The sequence below is a fragment of the Microcaecilia unicolor genome, chromosome 1 (genome assembly GCF_901765095.1).
Source record: "Microcaecilia unicolor chromosome 1, aMicUni1.1, whole genome shotgun sequence".
NCBI lineage: Eukaryota > Metazoa > Chordata > Amphibia > Gymnophiona > Siphonopidae > Microcaecilia > Microcaecilia unicolor.
The window spans coordinates 409796444-409815356 of record NC_044031.1 but is presented as its reverse complement, the minus strand read 5'-3'; positions in this window follow the sequence as shown (position 1 = coordinate 409815356).

Below are 18913 nucleotides of genomic sequence, written 5' to 3'. Positions count from 1 at the left end.
TGCTTAAAACACTACACTGGCTACCAGTCAAGGCAAGAGTACTCTTTAAAATGAGTACCATCATTTTCAAAATACTATTTGGAATGGCTCCTGAATACCATGCTTGACTTGATTAAACCATCACCGAGAAATGCAAGCCAGAAATTAGAGGATACCTACTTTTTCTCTTACCCAAGTACAGAAACATAACCTACAAACCATCTACACAGCAGGCTTTAGCTACCTGGGATCCAAATGGTAGAACTCAATATTAAAAACCATACAAAGCATTGATAACTATCTTCAGCTCAGGAAAGAAATGAAACCTCTTCAAAAAAATTCTACAGCTAATAGCATAAGTGAATGACATCTCACCTATACCGCTCTACCTCATACCACTCTACCTCATCAATCTTATTAAACAATCAATATAATATCACACTAACCTCATCAATGCCCTACCTCAGCAAATCTACCTCAACAAATATCTTCAGACAACTACATGTAGCCTTACCTTGAGGACTACCCTCAAACATTCTATACTTATACACATAATGACTGTGTCCTATCCGTGTCATAACGATTAGAAAAAGAAAACTATTGTAACATTACCTAAAATGTAAATTGTAAACCACTTTTGAACCGAACTGTTTTTGGATAACAGGGGATACAGGAATGCATGCACGACGCATGCATAAATAAATAAATAAATAGTTGTCAAAAACAGCTTACCGAACGTAATTGACAGAGAATGAAAAACTTACCTTGTATAACCTTATGAAACTTGTGGAACAAAAGATAACAGAGTCAAGTATTATTCCCTGATATTTAAATGATTCAACTGGCACTACAGGATTACCAAACAATGAAATGGTGTTTGTTGGAGGAGACAGGTGGCTTGTAATCAGCACGTGACAGTTTTTTCCTTATTAAGCACTAATCTGTCATCAAATAACCAGTCTGCTACACAGTCTAAGAAGTCCTGAAGTGGGCCTAAGTGTGGTGAAAAAGGGTCTGTTGGATAGAGTAGAAGGATATCATCTTCATAAAATAGGCAAATATGTCTTTAGACTGAATAAGTGTGGCTAATAGACTTAAAAACAAATTAAATAGAAGAGGCAAAAGTACAGAACCTTGGGGAACCCCACAATGTAGAGGTTGTACTTCAGAATAAATCTGAGAGGACATCATTTTATTTAGATTTTGCTCACACCTTTTTCAGTAGTAGCTCAAGGTGAGTTACATTTAGGTACACTGGGTATTTCCCTGTCCCTGGAGGTCTCACAGTCTAAGGGCCCTGTTTACTAAACTGTTCTAAGGGCACACTAGCATTTTTAGCATCACTAAACACTAAAGACACTCATATATTCCTATGGATGTCTCTAGCATTTAGCTAGCGCTAAAAACGCTAGTGTGCCTTAATAAACAGGGCCTTAAGTTTGTACCTAAGGCAATGGAGGGTTAAGTGACTTGCCCAAGATCACAAAGAACAGCTGTGCTCTAATCACTAGGCCATTCCTCCCTAACGACCGATCTGACAAAAAAGAAGAGTTCCAGAAATTCCAGAGTGAATAATTGAGAAAGGAGCAAGGTTGGATGAATCAGATCAAAGGCCACTGATCAATCCAATGAGATTGTGAGAACCACCTTATGTTGGTCTGTGTAGGAACATATTTCACTGAGGAGTGCTGCAAGAACTGTTTGCGGTACTGTAATTTGCCTGAAACGAGACTGTCTTGGGTATAAATCTTAGGATTTTTCAGCAAAATGATGAAAGTTGATTAAAAAAAACAACTTTCTCTAAGATCTTGGACAAGAAGCAGAGATTAGATATGGGTCGGTAGAGAGCGGGGGACTGCTGGATCCAGCGATTTCTTTTTAATATAGTCTGGACTATAACCCTCTTCCATAGAAGAGGTACTTTGCCGGAATCAAGCATAATTTTTCACCTCAATTGCATATACAGAACATGGCCAGATTCTTACCTGATATTAAATAGGGAACCACAAAAAGGAAAAAAAGCATACTGACAAACCAAAAATGAGTACCTCCTCCCCACCCCCCAAAAAAAGCTAGACTCTAAAGCAGTGCAATACTAGTAAAAGAGAAACATAAATGCATTTTCTCCTGTGCTCTGCAAAATACAATAGAAAAGATTATTTATTTACATAATTTATAATCTGCACAATCTCAATATTCTTGGCGGAGAAAAAAACATACATAATAATAAAAACAATTGATGTAAAACAAACACATCATTAATATCAGTATTTCTCCAACCTTAACAAAAGACACAATTCCAATACAACATAAAGGCTCCAAGTTAAAAACTTCCTTCATAGGCTAGTTGAAGAAATAGTGTTTTAAGCTCTTTCTTGAACAGAGAGTCTTCTGAGATCAGTCTCACCTTAAATGGCACTCAAAAAAGAAGAAAGGAATTTCTGATATTAAAACCAAGATTGCTTAGTTTAGGAGGGACTTTCCTCCTTAAATTTCCTTGCAGATGTATTGTTTCTTTAAATTCTTCTATATGTATTTTCCTTGAACCTAGGGAACTATTAGAATTTATAATTAGTAAAGAGTAAGTTGTTGTTTTTTTTTTTTTTATTGCATTTATTTATTTATCTCATTTGTATCCCACAGTTTCCCAATAGTGTCAGGCTCAATGTGGCTTACAACGGACCACAGAGGCAGACGCCAATGCAGTAAAATGAAGCTAATACAGCAGAAAAACCTACAAGAGATATAGGGGAAGAGTAGGAATGGACAGAAGGATTTTAGGGAACCTGGAGGGAAGAGGGAAGGGGAATGTGTCCAAAATGTCTCTAGATCGATGCGCTTCCAACAGTGGAGACACATGCAGAGGCAGTGGGATAAGCACTTCCAAATAACATGGTCTTTAGAGATTTCCTGAAGTTAGATGGTTGGTGATGGTTTTTAATGGTCTTTGGCAAAGAGTTCCAAAGCTGCGTGCTGATGAAAGAGAAGGAGGTAGCATACGTGGATTTTGTACTTGATGCCGTTGCATTCTGGATAATGAAAGGCAAGATATAAACGGGAGAGTCTAAATGTATTCCAGAGAGGTAGGATGATGAGATCATTAACGCTACTCAGCTGTGCACCCTTAATCTCCTTCCACTCTAAAGATTAACATATTACTTAAGTAGCTTGTATGTTTATATATGATATTTCCTAGTACTTGGACCAAAAATTGTGAACAAAGAATTTAAATTTAATTTCTTCTTTGTTTCCATTTCGTTTGAAATAGGAAGAATTTCAAATTTCATATGTTTATGTAGTTGCATGAATGTAATTGAAAAATTCATAAATGAAAATAAAATAAAAAATAAAATCAAGTGTGGTACCGGAAGATTTGGAGGGTGGCCGATGTAACTCTGATATTTAAAAAAGGTTCCAGAGGGATCCTGGAAATTACAGACCGTTGAGCCTGACGGTGCCAGGCAAAATGGTGGAGACTATATAAAGAACAAAATTACAGAGCATATTCAAAAGTATGGATTAATGAGACAAGAGGGGCATATCGAAAGGGGCGCCCAAGTTTTCCTGAGGACATTCTCAAGGAGAAGGGTAGATAGTAGGGTTCTTTTAACATATTATAAATGATTTAGAAATGGAATAACTAGTGAGGTAATTAAATTTGCTGATGACACAAGTTATTCAAAGTTGTTAAATCGCGAGAGGATTGTGAAAAATTACAAGAGGAGACTGGGCGCCTAAATGGCGGATGACATTTAAGGTGAGCAAGTGTAAAGTGATGCATGTGGGAGAGAGGAACCCAAACTATAGCTACGTAATGCAAGGTTCCACGTTAGGCGTCACCGACTAAGAAAGGGATCTCGGCATTGTTGTTGATGATACATTGAAATGCTCTGCTCAGTGTGCTGTGGCACCTAAGAAAGCAAATAGATGTTAGTATATTAGGAAGGAAGGAAAACAAAGTGAGGACGTTATAATGCCTTTGTATCAGTCCATGGTGCGAACGCACCTCGAATATTGTGTTCAATTCTGGTCATCGCATCTCAAAAAAAATATAGTGGAATTAGAAAAGGTACAGAGAAGGGCGATGAAAATGATAAAGGGGATGGGACGACTTCCCTATGAGGAAAGGCTGAAGCATCTAAGGCTCTTCAGTTTGGAGAAGAGACGGCTGAGGGGAGATATGATAGAGGTCTATAAAATAATGAATGGAGTGGAACAGGTAGACATGAATTGTTTGTTTACTCTTTCCAAAAATACTATGACTAGGGGGCATGCAATGAAGCTACAAAGTAGTAAATTTAATACAAATCAGAGAAAATATTTCTTCCCTCAATGTGTAATTAAACTCTGGAATTCATTGCCAGAGAATGTGGTAAAGGCGGTTATCTTAGCGGGGTTTAAAAAGGGTCTGGATGGCTTCCTAAAGGAAAAGTCTGTAGACCATTATTAAATTGACTTGGGAAATTCACTGCTTATTTCTAGTATACATAAATAGACAAAAGGAGAGCTAGTTGACACAACAGAATGAAGGGGCGTCTCATACAGTCACATAGACACTTATGCGTGCCTGGCTTATGTTGAGCCAATATATCGTGACGAGATGTAATCATGGACTGCCCCCAACCACCTGTGATGCACAGAAATTGCGTTTTGTGAATAACCTTATATACAATTCCAAGTGAGTATACTTAAATATCTTGTTGTGATTATCACTCTTTTTTTTTTTAGTGTGATTTTTGTTCTTGTGCATTCGCGGGGTTGAAATCTTCAATTGAAAACCTATAATACTGTTGTAGTCCAAACAGTATTATAGGTTTTTCAATTGAAGATTTCAAACCCCGCGAATGCACAAGAACAAAAATCACACTAAAAAAAAAAAAAAAAAAAAAGAGTGATAATCACAACAAGATATTTAAGTATACTCACTTGGAATTGTATATAAGGTTATTCACAAAACGCAATTTCTGTGCATCACAGGTGGTTGGGGGCAGTCCATGATTACATCTCGTCACGAATATATTGGCTCAACATAAGCCAGGCACGCATAAGTGTCTATGTGACTGTATGAGACGCCCCTTCATTCTGTTGTGTCAACTAGCTCTCCTTTTTGTCTATTTATGTATGCTACAACTATATTAAGGTAGAGCTTAGCCATTATACTTCTTTTTTATATTTCTAGTATAAGCATCATAAAATGTATTGAGCTTTTCTGGGATCTTGCCAGGTATTTGTGACCTGGATTGGCCACTGTTGGAAACAGGATACTGGGCTTGATGGACCTTTGGTCTGTCCCAGTGTGGCAATACTTATGTATTTATGATCCCCAACATTCTCCCATTCAGTCACCAAGTCCTATTCATCTCCTCTGTTTCCTTTTTCTGTTCGCCTTGCCCCCTCATTCTCCCAGTCCTACCTGTCTTATACTCTGCTTCCTATTTGCCCCCCCTAATCCCATCCATCTCTGCTCATTTTAAGGTCTCCTGTCCATTTGATATTTCTTTTCCCTCCATGTCCAAGGTCATTCCCTCTGTGTTCATATCTGTCTTGTCTAACATCTCCTTTACTCCTGTACACCCCACCCAAGGCCTGCATCTCTCCCTTGCTCCCTGCTGCCCTCCTCAAAGTAGAGAATCTCTCTCTTCCTCTGTGGGTCTAGCATCCTTCTAGTCTGTTCTCTTGCTTTTTTACCTCCACTCATTCCTCTCCCCCAATTCCAGCATCTCTCTCTCTCTCTCTCTCTCTCTCTCTCTCTCTCTCTCTCTCTCTCTCTCTCTCTCTCTGTAGATCCAGCATCTCTACCACTCTCCCCTTGCCTGATCCAGCTTCTTGCTTTTTTTCCTCAACTCGCTCACCCCCAAACCATCAAATCTTTCTCTCTCTCTCTCTCTCTGGGTCCAAGGTCTCTCCACCTCTCTTCCTCATCCCCTCATCTGAGCTCTCTCTGTCTTCTCCCCAGCATAAGCTGGCATCTCTCTCTCTCCCCCCCCCCCCCCATGAGTTGGCATTTCTTTTTTTTTCTTTCCTCCCTACTCACCTGCAGATGCAGCATCTCCCTTCCTCTGCACTTCCCATATGATCCAGTATCTCTCTCTCTCTCTGTGCCCTCCCTTCCTTTCCAACCCATACCACCACCCCCAAACTGTAGTCCTCCCACCATCTGTCCACATATGCAATCAAGGAAGCCTATCTCCTGCCTCCCCCAGAAGTCTTCCTTCTGCTGTATCCTACTTACGTGGGAACTGGAAATTTCAGCAGAAGGAAGGTTTCTAGGACCAGCAGGAAGCAGGCTGCCTTCATTACTGACATGGCCAGATGGTTGGAGGACTACAACGTGGGGGACAGATGGGCAGGGAAGGAAGGCAAAGAGAGATACCAGACCACACAAGGAGGGGATGCCAGACAAGTACACACATTCTGAAACTGGGATGGCAAGCTATTTTTTGGGGTGTACTTGCCACCCTATAGCAATGTCTATGGTGTGGCAATCGCACAGCTAAGTGGCCGAAGTTTGCTCTTTACAGGGTCCTATGTGGTCACTGAGCTATGCAGGTGCCAGCATTGAATATGGTGTGTCTGCACAATTACTAGCTCCTTCCCGACTCTGTCTCTGGATTTCCCTGGGACTGCCCAGATTTCGATATTCAGTGGCACGCCTGGTTAAGTGCTGCTGAATCTTGATGGCTGGCCTGCTCAGTGTGGTTTAAGCAGTCAGAAGCCTCTCGTACCTCCTTAAACTATGATGAATATCTACCTCTTGGAAAAAGACCCCATAGGTTCTGAGTTTCTGTTTGTTGTTCCTAATTTGTTGGCATGAGTTGTTCAGTGGAATAAGCAATTATGAAAAAAATGCATACTCTGCCTGTTTCAGTGTTGCTTTGGGACAGGCGCTGTATTTTAATGGATATTGCCTAGGGTGTCAACCAAGGGAAAGGGGAACAGTCTTGGCAAATATCTTATTAGGCTCACATAAATTATTCAGAATGCAGGTTGAAATACATATTGTAAGAAAAGATAATGGAATTGGTTTTTCTTCTCCATTCAGGCTATAAAGACATGGTATTTGCTTTTCAGGAATTTGCTTAATGGGAGTCAGCTTGGATTACTACAAGTAATATTGCTGCCATCCAGCTAGTGTCTGAGGAACAGCATCCTCTCTGTCTCTTGAATTGTCAGTGGTTTGTATTTAAAAAAGAGGACATTTGTTCAAGAGAGGGAGTATGCTTCGCTTGGGAGACAAGCTTTTTTTTTCCCCGTTAGTGAAATAATTGACCGCATCATCAGCTGACTCCAGATCGTCATGTGATGTCTCATGTGATGCTGGTCTCAAATCTCTTTGGCAAGAGAGAAAGCCTTTGTGACTGTGCATTCAAGGACAATAACATTCATTATCAGAAACGACTTTAGAGAATAATAATAACCATAACAAAAGCAAAAATCAATTTTTTTTATTTCTTTGTTTTATTTGATTTCTTCTTGTTGCCTCAGGCTTAGAACCACACGGGATGCAAGTGCTCATTGTCTCTAAAATCATCAGCAGTGCATTCCTTCCAGCACACCTTGCTACCTAGTTACGTGTGCTACTGCCACCTCCATCTCACCACGAGCTTCTTGATGACAAGTGCAGTGTGTGAACAGTGATCAGCTCCACAGTTCAGAAGAAGAGGAACAGCAATGGAGCACTACCGGCTCTGGTGATGGAGCTGCAGGCTTAGGGAGGGATCTGCATGCTTCAAGGGCATTTAAAGAAACCCTAAATAGAGTACTTTGATATATGACCAGATTACCAGCTATAGGAACACAGCATCAGCTGCACAAGAGGGATTATTCACACACTGATGTGTTATTTCAGTGTTGTGCTAAAGATAGATGAAGCAGAGCATCTGAGGTTGTCCTTCTGTCAAGGCAAAGATACAGTAGAAAGAGACCCGAGGAAAAGATGGGGGAGGGGGAGTGGAGAGAGGGCAGCTAAAGATAAATAACCAGTAGAAATGTGAAATGTCTGCTTCTCTCCCTTTCTAACACTAATTTACAATGCCATTTTTTACAAACGTTATATGGACGGAGCGAATATAAATTGCAAAGCAAGCATGCACTTGGAGCTGCTGTCAAGAAATAAAACAGAGAGGTTTGGTGACTGCACCGGTATCTCATGGGAATGCAGTAGCTATGTATTAAATGAGTGTCTATGGATGTACATGTGTTTGTTTGCATGTGTGTTATATATCTGTATATCTATATCTTTATCTATTGATAGGTTAAACAGGACATTTGTCTTTTTCTTTTTGGTCATAGGCTTGACTATCGTTTACATGTCTGGCTTCAGCTCTGCAACCATTTGCTGAAGAGGAAACATTTAGTGAAGACATCCATATGCATTTTTTAAAACATGAAACAAGCACCATTTTCTTAAACTCCTTGAAGCACAGTTGTCTTCTTCTATAAGAAACAAGAAGAAAATGAAACCATAGTTTCCTCATCTTCCTACCTCCATTAACACAGCTGTATTCAGGATGTTGAACTCCTCGACACTATAAATAGAAATGTGATTGGTCTAATCAAGTATGTCCCTGATGAATTCCAGATCAGCTGGCCACCTTAATCTTCAGGTGGCTAAATGCACAACCAACCTGAATTTGGTCACTATCCCCTGGATTCTACATATGGCGACCAAAGTTATGCAAGCAGTTTGGCTGCGCTCAACTTAATTGTTTTAACAAGCCAATCAGCGTCGACATTTGGCCACTAACAAGCTATTTGAATTTATGTGTGCAACTTTCTAAACGTGTTCTGTAAAGCTGTGTACATTCTAATGCATGGATCTCAAAGTGTGGCCATGGGAGGTGCATGGGTGGGTCATGGGCATTCCTAAAAATTATGTACACTGTTTTAGAATATGCCCAATCTGCACCTAAGTTAAGCACGGGCATTTACACCAGGTTTTAGTTGACATAAATGGTCATGCCTAAATTTTTGTCACAGGAACGGGTGCTACGCTTATTCTATAAACAGCATCTAGCTTAAGGTGAGGTTTATAGAATAGCGCTAACCATGGGGTATTTTTTCAGTGCCGATTTTTAGGTGCCATATATAGAAGCTGGTCCTATGTGTACTTAAGTCTTTTTTAACTCCAAGAACAAGCTGTCAGTATTAGAAATTAGAAATGCAGTAGCCGAAGAAGCAGATAGTGCTTGGAATGATTCTCTTACAAATATTGTGTTCCTTTTCCCCTGTTCTCTCCCCCCCCCCTTCCCTCCAAGTTCTAAACTTGCATTGGAACCATTCCCATTGAAGTGCATGTGAGCTTGCTAGGAATGGATGGCATTCATGGGATAAAGAAGAGCAGATGAAATCAACTGGATCTACAAGACAGGGAGAGAGAGAGAATTTATGAATGGTACATGTTGTTCTCTGCAGCATTTTAATCAAGTCATGTAATATGCTTATTTTTTTGGTTTCATGACACATAGTTTCTGAACATGCCTTATGTTATGTATGCTAAGAAGTCTTGGTCATGGTACAAGGCCTTGCTAGTCTAACCTCCCAAGTGTTCGTTGTCAGTTCCACAAAGGCAGCCCTGTGCATTGGATTATGTTTGTCCAGCTGTTGGATAACATTCCAGTGGCAGTGACAGCATTAGTCAGAGACAAAATCTTTGCAGCGGAAAAAAAAATAAATTTGACCTATTCCTGCCTCTTGTGTTAAGTTCAAATACCCAGGGACAAAAATGCAAAAGGTAGGGAGACACAGAGGAGGAAGAGAAGAATTTTTCACATCTTATTTCAAAGTTACACAAAATTGTCAGAGGCTTGGAACTGGAATTTCATGGTTGTGCCAAAGATGGTGTCTGACCATGAATGATTGTGCGTGATGTATAGTACAGAGCAGGAAAGATAGTTGTAGCCTAGTTATAGAGCCAGGTTCTACCAAGGGCATATAGATTAATGAAGTTGCTCGGTTCATAAATCAAGCAGGAATGGATGACGTGTTTGAAACCTGCTGAAATCTGCATAAATGAAGCCTATATTACTAACTTGTCAAAGGGCATATATCCAGTAAGTGCGAATGTGAACCCTTTTAAGAACTTAGATTAACTGCCACTGGAAAACAAATGTCTCTTGTGGTATTTCCTAAAGAGAGAGACTGCAGTGCTGTGAAATGTACCAAAACGCTCCAGGCTTAGGTATGGGACCTGTAAAGTCTGGGAAAGTATGCTCAAGAAAGTACACCAGTTCATGCCCTGATATTGCAGGGTGGATTCTATAAAAAAAAAAAAAAAAAGGTCATGGATACTCCAATTCTTAGTGACGAAAGTCAGCCTCTCCCAGCATCCTCAATTTTCTGGGATCATTTTTGGCAAGCGCAGTGGCAGAGCTGCAGCTTGGTCCACCATTTCTGAGCTTTGAACTTTTAACTTTATTTGTGGTGTACTGCTTATAATAATGTTAACAGTATGTTAGGAATTATATTATGTTGTTAATTGAACAATAACAACTGCAGGTATAGAATCATTGCTGTATGATGTTATGATGTTTCATTTTGGCTGTCTATAAACTTCACTTTTCCTATTCATCTTTTTTTTTTTTTTTTTAAGTTTTCCAGCTGATGCTTACGTCGGCTCAGCTGTGTGTGTTTTTTTTTTTCTAATGTAGCTTGCTATACCACATATATCCTATTGACTACGAAAAATAAATTGTGAGAGGCAACACCTGTAAATATGAACCCGTCAAGAAATTGTATTCTTGGCCCCCTATGTAATATAATTTAAATATACGCCCAAATGCAATGTTACAAAGGCTGATGATCTCTGAGGCCATTTCATTTACATTTTCCATGAAGTCAGTGCGCAGAACCTACCAGATTAGAAGACTGCATTCTATGCATCCAGCAGGGTGGAAGGTATTATTTTGTTTGTGTTAGTTCAAACAGCTGGTCATTAATGCAGGCACCATCTCCAGACTGAAGTGCTAGTGGACGTGAATGGCTGCCTGATTAATACTGCCCCTCAAAAGGTCCTTCATCCAGCAGCCATGGTTGCAGCAGAATAAAGCAGCATGATTCGACTGGGTTTTAACAGGGATAGTATGTCATTGTGTCACTGAGCAATTGAGGTTATGGTGGGGCAGGGAAGACAGACAGGGACAGTGGGGTTACTAGACCGTGGCATTTTTAGAAATACAGGCCTGACCTACTTAGTCTTATTCTCGCTGGCTGGCAGCTGCATAGTGCAGAGTGGATTCTGATAGGCCGAGGTTGTTGCTAGGGGGAATTACCATGAAATTTTTTTTCTGCACGCAGCCTACGGTGATTGAATGATAAAAGGTGACTGGAATTAAAGAGATTTGGTTCAGCGTTATGTAGATTTATGGCCCTCATTTTCCTCTTGCAAGTGCAGAGGGAATGGGGCAGACGACAGCGCAATTCCTCTTTTGCTTTGACCTAATTCTGAAAGAGAGGAGAGCACAGGAGAAAACGGAAGTGATGAATTCTTAATCATCTTTCACCGTTCCCTTCATTCAAATGGTGCTGCAAATGGGAAGCTCTGTGATCTCAAAAACCCAGGGGACCAAAGGGACTGTGTAAAGGGCTCCCGGTTCAGTCTGTTTTATGCTTTTCTGTGCTCTCAGCTATTTCAAGGTATGCGGCTTTCATGTACTGTATATTTAAACTCGTTTTTTCCCTTTTGGTAGGGAACACAACATTTCTATAAATTTTCCTCTATCTAAACAGATTGGAACATATAATCATGGGCTTGTTTAAAGTAAGATGTTGAAGATTCCAGATCTGGAAGGGAAAATATACACTACCATTTGTTAAGTAATTCCTCTCTTGACTATTTTTGGCTTGGTTGCTTCACAGTCTCCGTCTGGCGTTTATGCTCATGAATGAAATCCATTCCATTGTCTAAAGTATGCACACTACACACTACAAATAGTTCAGGAAGCATTTATGAGGTTTTGTTTTTTTTGCATTTAACTCACACCTTTTCAGTACTAGCTCCAGGTAAGTACAACATAGTGCTGAGCAATGGTTTACAATTAGCCTTAAATGAATGGGATTTGACCTAGAATTCTAAGTACTGTCAGGTCAATATTTAAAGCCAGGGCAGAGTGTGTGTGGTTTTCTAAAGCCTGCTGCAGCATTTAAAAAAATATCTATGTTCACCATCGCTATCCAGAGAGGTGATGGGACTAAATATATATGGAGAACATTACCTGCCAGCAACTATACAATAATGATGATATTCAGCCACTATGGGGACAATTCAATGGTGCCTCCATTAAGGCACCCCAAGGGCTTATGGTAGGTGCCTATTCTATTAAAGAATGTAGATTCCATTATAGAATACAAATGTATGCCAGTATAGCATACCTAACACCTTGGCATCCATAGATATAGCAGCCATAAAGATGCCTCCTAAATACAGCAGGGATACATGTAACTTAAAGTATTCTGTTCATTATGGAGGAGTTCTATAAACGGTGCTCAAAATTCCGCACCTGAAAAAAAAAAAATTAACGCTACGCTTGATTCTATAAAGGACATGCATCCTTTACAGAATCACACTTAGCGCCAATTCCTGCGCCTAACTTTAGGCACCAGACTTACGCCCATTGAAACCTGGTGCAAATGCTGGCACCTAAGATAAGTGTACTGAGGCTGTATTCCATAACTACCCACACAACTTTTTGAAATGCCCATGATACACGCTAGTAGAGTTAGGCGCCATGCCTTATAGAATACCGGGCTTCCAGATGTGTGCACAAATTTTAATGAGTACTAATTAACTTCAATAATTGGTTGCTAGCACCCAAGCATTCATAGTTAAGGGATCGTTAATTAATTTGCACACGTATCTTGGGTATGCAAATCTGAGCACCATCTATAGAATCTGGGAGTACTAGCCGTTAAGCTCGTTAAAACGGGCAAGATTTGTGTTTTGGAAAATGTAATAATTCTCACCTCCATCCATCCACATCCAGCAAACCTCCTCTCTCCCCTGCCCTACCCCCCCCCCTCTTGTCCAGCAGCCTTCCTGTATCCCCTGGCCTCACCCGTCCACTGACCCTCCTCTCTCCCCTGCCCTCCCCCCATATCCAGCAACCCTCTTTCCCTTGGCCTCCCCCCCACCCTGCTGTCTCCCCCTGCCCTCCCCCATGTCCAGCAACCCTCCTCTCTGCCCTGCTCTCTCCCCATGCCCAGCAACCGTCCTCTCTCCCTCCTGCCCTCCCCCCATGTCCAGCTACCCTCCTTACCGCCGCTCCCTCCCCCCTCCATGCCGGGCCCCCTGCACTGACATGAGAGTGCCTGTCACCTCCGCGTGAAAGCGCTGCAGGCAGCAGCAGATCGCTCTGCTGCTGCCTGCAGCGCTTCCACACGGAGGTGAGAGGCGCTGTCATGTCAGTGCAGGGGGCCCCATACGGAGGGGGGCGGGAGCAGCGGCGGCGATGATGATGACGTGGATGGGGGGGTGGAGGTTGGTGCACCGGTGATGTTGTTTCGTCTCCAGGCTCCAGCAGCAGCGTCCGTTTCCCTCTCTGTTCCGCCCTTTGATGTCATCACGTCTTGACGTGATGGCGGGACAGAGAGGGAAGTCTCTACTGCGCATTTGCAGGTGAGTTGGTCACTTGTCATTTATATGTTTGATGTGCATAAGTAAGAGCCTAGATGCTATGTACATTGCTGTAGATGGGTATAAGTACTACTGTTTGAAACATTTATATATGTAACAAGGACGTAAATGCTGGCACTAGGGTATAGAATTGCCATTTATGGAGCAACTCTACAACTGGATGCCTCCATATGGGTACCCCAAGGACCTGCAGTAGGAGCTTATTCTAAAACAGCTCCTGGGCGCTTAGATTCTAGTATAGAATACTAGTGGAACCATGCCTGTTTCCTCAACAATGAAACAGGCCCTAGGAAGGCTGCCATGTAAGTTTTTTTTTTTCTCTCTCCTCTGCCCTCCCCTCCATGTCCAGCGATTTTCCCTCCCCTCCCTTCCATGTCCAGCAATTCTCCTCTTCCCTGCCCTCCCATCCGTGTCCCGCGATTCTCTCCTCTATTGTCCTCCCATCCCATCCATGTCCATCAATTCTCTGCCCTGCCCTCCCCTCGATTTCCCGCAATTCTCTCCTCCCCTCGATTTGTACCTGAACGTTCTCTGGCTGGCGCTGGCTTCCGTTCCATTCGTAACATCCCTCCTGATGTCAGCTCGCCTCCAGCATTCCCTTCCCTCTCACTGTTCCGCCCTCTGACATCATTACGTCTTGACGCGAGGGCAGGACAGTGAGGGGGAATGGAACGCTGAAGGCTGGCTGATGTCAGGAGATGTTACGAACCCAGGCAGCCAGGAGATTTTACGAACCCAGGCAGCCAGACATGGGAAGTGCAAATTATTATATAGGATTAGCATATTCCAGTATCAGCACACCTATCATTTATGCGCCCATAGTTAAAACAGCCATTGCCCATGCTCTGCCCATATGTACGGCCCCTTGTATTTATGTGCTATATAAGTTATGCCATTTCAGAATAGTGTTCAGTGACCCTGCAGGGCCCTTTTACAGGCAAGTATTGTATACATTTACACATGGAAAGGGCATGTAAATATGGAGCCGAGATTATACAATTGCCCTTCACATGTTTAGCTGAGTAGTCTAATTTATGATAGATTTTTGATATCCTTGTTTATTCAGTGGAGAGTGGTTGAATATAATCATGATCAGTGTAGCTAGGTAGAACACCCTTACTCTGGCTTTATCTGGATAATGTTGGAGCATTCAGGGGGAACTTTTGGTGGCACTATCTGCATTGTACTGCTCAAAATTCTTGGAGAGGAGAATTATACAGTTAGCAGCAGCCCCTAAATACATAAACCTCTTTGAATACTGTCACCTATTTGCTTTTGTGCTTAGAAAATATTTTCTTGAAACTTAGATTTTCTCAGTATTTTATTTACTTGCCTTTAGCCCATCACCTGTTATGCCCTTATTTGGCAGCTTGACTATTGGTGATAGTACCGTGAGAATACCACTAGGGGTCAAGAAGTGTCCTTTTGAACCAAAGCTCTAGATGGAGCAGAAATGACTGGGTATTGCTCCTGCTCCTTACTAGACACCAGAGAAACCCCCAGTAAGGTCTGGTGGGGAGCAACATCAGGGGTGGGGAGGTCTGATAATGTTTTGTCTATCGGGGGTTGCAGATGTCCAAGGAGCACCACAGACCCTTGAACTGATAGGTGACCCAATGTTTCTGGCTTCAGGAATACATACTTCTAGGCAGGAATACGTTTACCAATGGGTAAAGGGGACAGCTGCCCCAGGCCCCTGCTTAAAGAGGGCCCAGCCACACAGCTGCCCATTGCCAATTGGTCTAGTCTCTTGCTTTCTCCCCCCCCCCCTTGTGAGTCCTGCATTCTTTCCTATCCCCCCTCTTCCCAGCAGTCCTCCATACTTCGTTAATGTTTCTTGCAGTGGCAGCAATTGGGATAGGCTGCCAGCATCAGGGCCCTTCCACTGCCATGTCCTACCTACTCTGCTTAATTTTCTATTTCCACCTAGGTGCAGCAATGGAAGGGCCCTGATGCAGGCAGCCTGTCTTAATCATTGCCACTGCCAGTGATATTACAGAAGTACGGAGGACCACTGGAAGAGAGGGCGAGAACGAGATGCAGAACTTGCTGGGGGGGGGGGGTGAGAAAGAAAGAAAGCAAGAGAGAATAAAGAGATTAGAGTGGAGGAGGGAAAGAGAGGAGGAGAGATGCTAAATCAAAAGGGCCATGTGTGTGCAAGGGAGAGATGCTGGCTCCAGGGTGTGAGAAGAAGAAAGAGAGAGGGAGATGCTGAAACATAGAGAAGAGGTTCTGGGCACATAAGGACCATAAAGACAGGGAGGCAAGATGGGCAATGCTGAAAAGAGGACAAGGGAGATGGAGACAAAGAGGGGCAAAGCTTAAAGAAAGGGGGTGAGCAATAGGAACACTGGGAGTACAGGTGGTGACTATGGGAGGAGAACAGGAACAGGGAAACAGAGGGGAGATGCTGGAAAAAGGGCGAGATAGGAGATACAGAGGGGACATGCTGGAAAAGGGGGATGATGAGGACCCAGAGAGCAGTGCTGAAAAGGGAGGAGATGGGGAACCAAAGGGGCAATGCTGTAAAAGAGGTTGAATAGGGACACAAAGAGGACAGTTGCTGAATATGGGGAGAGGATAGGGACAGGGATATAGAAGGGGAAATACTGGGCAGGATGAATAGGAATGCAGAGGGAAGATGGTCGGTGGACATGGAGAGAGAAGAAATGTCAAACGTATAGGAGACCTTGCAAAGACAGGAAAAAAAACAAAAGGTGGCAAAAATGAGTCACTGGGATCAAAATGAATGGAAAAAATAAAATACTGAGACAACAAAGGTAGCAAAAAGTATTTTATTTTGAATTTATCAATTGGAATATATCTGCTTTTGGATATGAACATCTTTGATGTCTTGCTTTTTGTTTTTTATTTCTCTAGTATTACTGTACATGCAGAGTCTGACTTCCTGAAGTTCCAGTTCAGTCTTTTGCCTTCAACTCTCTAATTCTTTAAACACAGAGGGCTGCATGAATAGGAGTACTATTCCCAATGGGCCAAACACAGAAAATTTACAAATACGCCATATAATTCATTGCCAACAAAACACAATATGATGATTGAATGAACAAAAATTGTAATCAGAATGGTCTGTTAACCTATACTTCTGTCTTTCCAAACAGTTGCTAACACTATCAAACAATTCTTGCCCCCCCCCCCCCCCCCCCGTTATCCTTCAACAGTTTCACTGACAACAAAACTCTGGTTAATGACGTTTGTGCAGGTCATTTTTTGTGTATACTTCCCATGGTCTTGCAGGCCTCATGTGGCCCACCCCTGTGCTAGCTTATAGTTTCTGTGTAGAGATATCTAGCAGTCCCATTCATTTTATTTTCTCAGTAGGTGGTGTATTGGTATTTTAGGGCCCAGTGTTGGCGTTTCATGGATAAAATTGTTGCTCATTGAATCCTGGAGATAGTGCTATATGGTAAGATTCTGAGTATGTTTTTGCACAATTTTTTTTTTCAATGGAGGGATTGTGTGTTGGCCTTTCTGAGATTAAATCAAAACATTAATATCATTTTAGTTTCTTATAATATCAGATAGGGTTTTAAAAGATTTTGCAGGATCTGATGTGTGTTGAGGGAGTTGTCTTTATAGCAGACTTGTGTCTGATCAGGTTATGAGACTGAGCCTCTTGAGGGGTCTTTAAATACAGTTGAATTGTTTCCATAGGTGTGTATGCAGTCAAGTGGTTGAAATAATAGAGTTTAAAATATATAACATCATCCATGGTTCAGAAATCAATTTTTAGGTATACTTGAAGGCATTACTTGTCAACAGGACAACCTCAGTCACTTCACCACTGTGCCAAATTTATTCTTCAAATGCACTACAAGAGAAACCTCACTCATTGGCATTCACTCTCTTTTGGGATGGGCCAGCATACCCACTGCTTCCAGCAAAAAGAACAAACACAAAAAAAGTGGTATAAAGGTATGGAGCTGGTTTCAATTTATTCTCCACAATACCTTTAACCTGCCTCCTTCGGTCACTTCTGAGAAGTTCTGAGAGAAGAGAACATTTTTCTGGCTTCTAAGGGTTTGTTTGAAGAAGTCTCTTTAGAATCCAAACTATATAGAAAGGAAAGGTCCCACTTAACTTTCTTTCTGAGAAGTTCTGAGAGAAGAGGGCATTTCTCTGGATAAGTAACATTATTTTATTCTGTGCTTGGTAACTTAAAGATTGGGTTTAAAAGAGGAATTATTGGATATTGATAAACACAGAATAAAAAAAAGGAGCCAGCATTCGTAGTGCGCTGGTCCTCCCTCAGCAACCGGGCACCCTAGCGGGCACTGCAGTGGACTAACTGATGCACTAACTGAACAGAAAAGGCCCTTCCCTTACTGATCCCTTAGCGATTCGGAAAGGAATGGGCATGCATGAAGGAAATCGCATGCAAATGAGCTGCTCACTGTTGCTCATATGCACATGATTTCCTTCCTAAGGAGGGGAAGCCACTGCAGAGCAGCCAGGCGTTATGCGTGGCTGCTCTGCGCATGCCAAAGACGGCTTCATACACGCAGACAAGCTGTATGTATAATAGCCGTCTACAACCTTAAAAAAGCACAAGTCCAGGTGAAAACATCCAAGTGCTCGTCAGGGACGTCTTTTTTTTTTTTTTTTTTTTTAGTATGGGTGAAGGGCGTCCAAGTGTTAGGCGCCTTCGCTATGCCTCCATCCCTGCGATGGGCAGTTGAGGATGTCCAAAATGTGGATTTTCTGAAAGAAGGATGTTCATGACTTTGCTATGCCTCTGGATCACAAGTAGCAGCAGTGGGATTTAAACCGGCCACCTCCAGATTGCAAGACCAGTGCTCTAACCACTAGGCCACTCCTCTCCCTTGAAATTTGGCAGTCCTTGTGGGGGGGGGGGGGAGTTCAGGATGTCCAAAATGTTTGAATGAAGGATGTCCACACCTTTGCTATGTCTCCGCTGACACACACACACCTCCACCCCCCCCCCCCCCCCAGGGACCTGCATACTGCTGTGATGGATCTGAGTATGATACTTGAGGCTGGCAAAAATAAAATTTTAAGTTGTTTTTTTCAGGGTGGGAGGGGGTTAGTCACCACTGGGGGAGTCAGGGGAGGTCATCCCCAATTCCCTCCAGTGGTCATCTGGTCAGTTCGGGCACCTTTTTGAGGCTTGGTCGTAACAAAAAATGGACCAAGTAAAGTCAGCCAAGTGCTCGTCAGGGACGCCTTCTTTTTTCCATTATGGCGCGAGGACGCCCATCTGTTAGGCACGCCCCAGTCCTGCCTTCGCTACACTTCTGACATATCCCTGGGAACTTTGGTCAT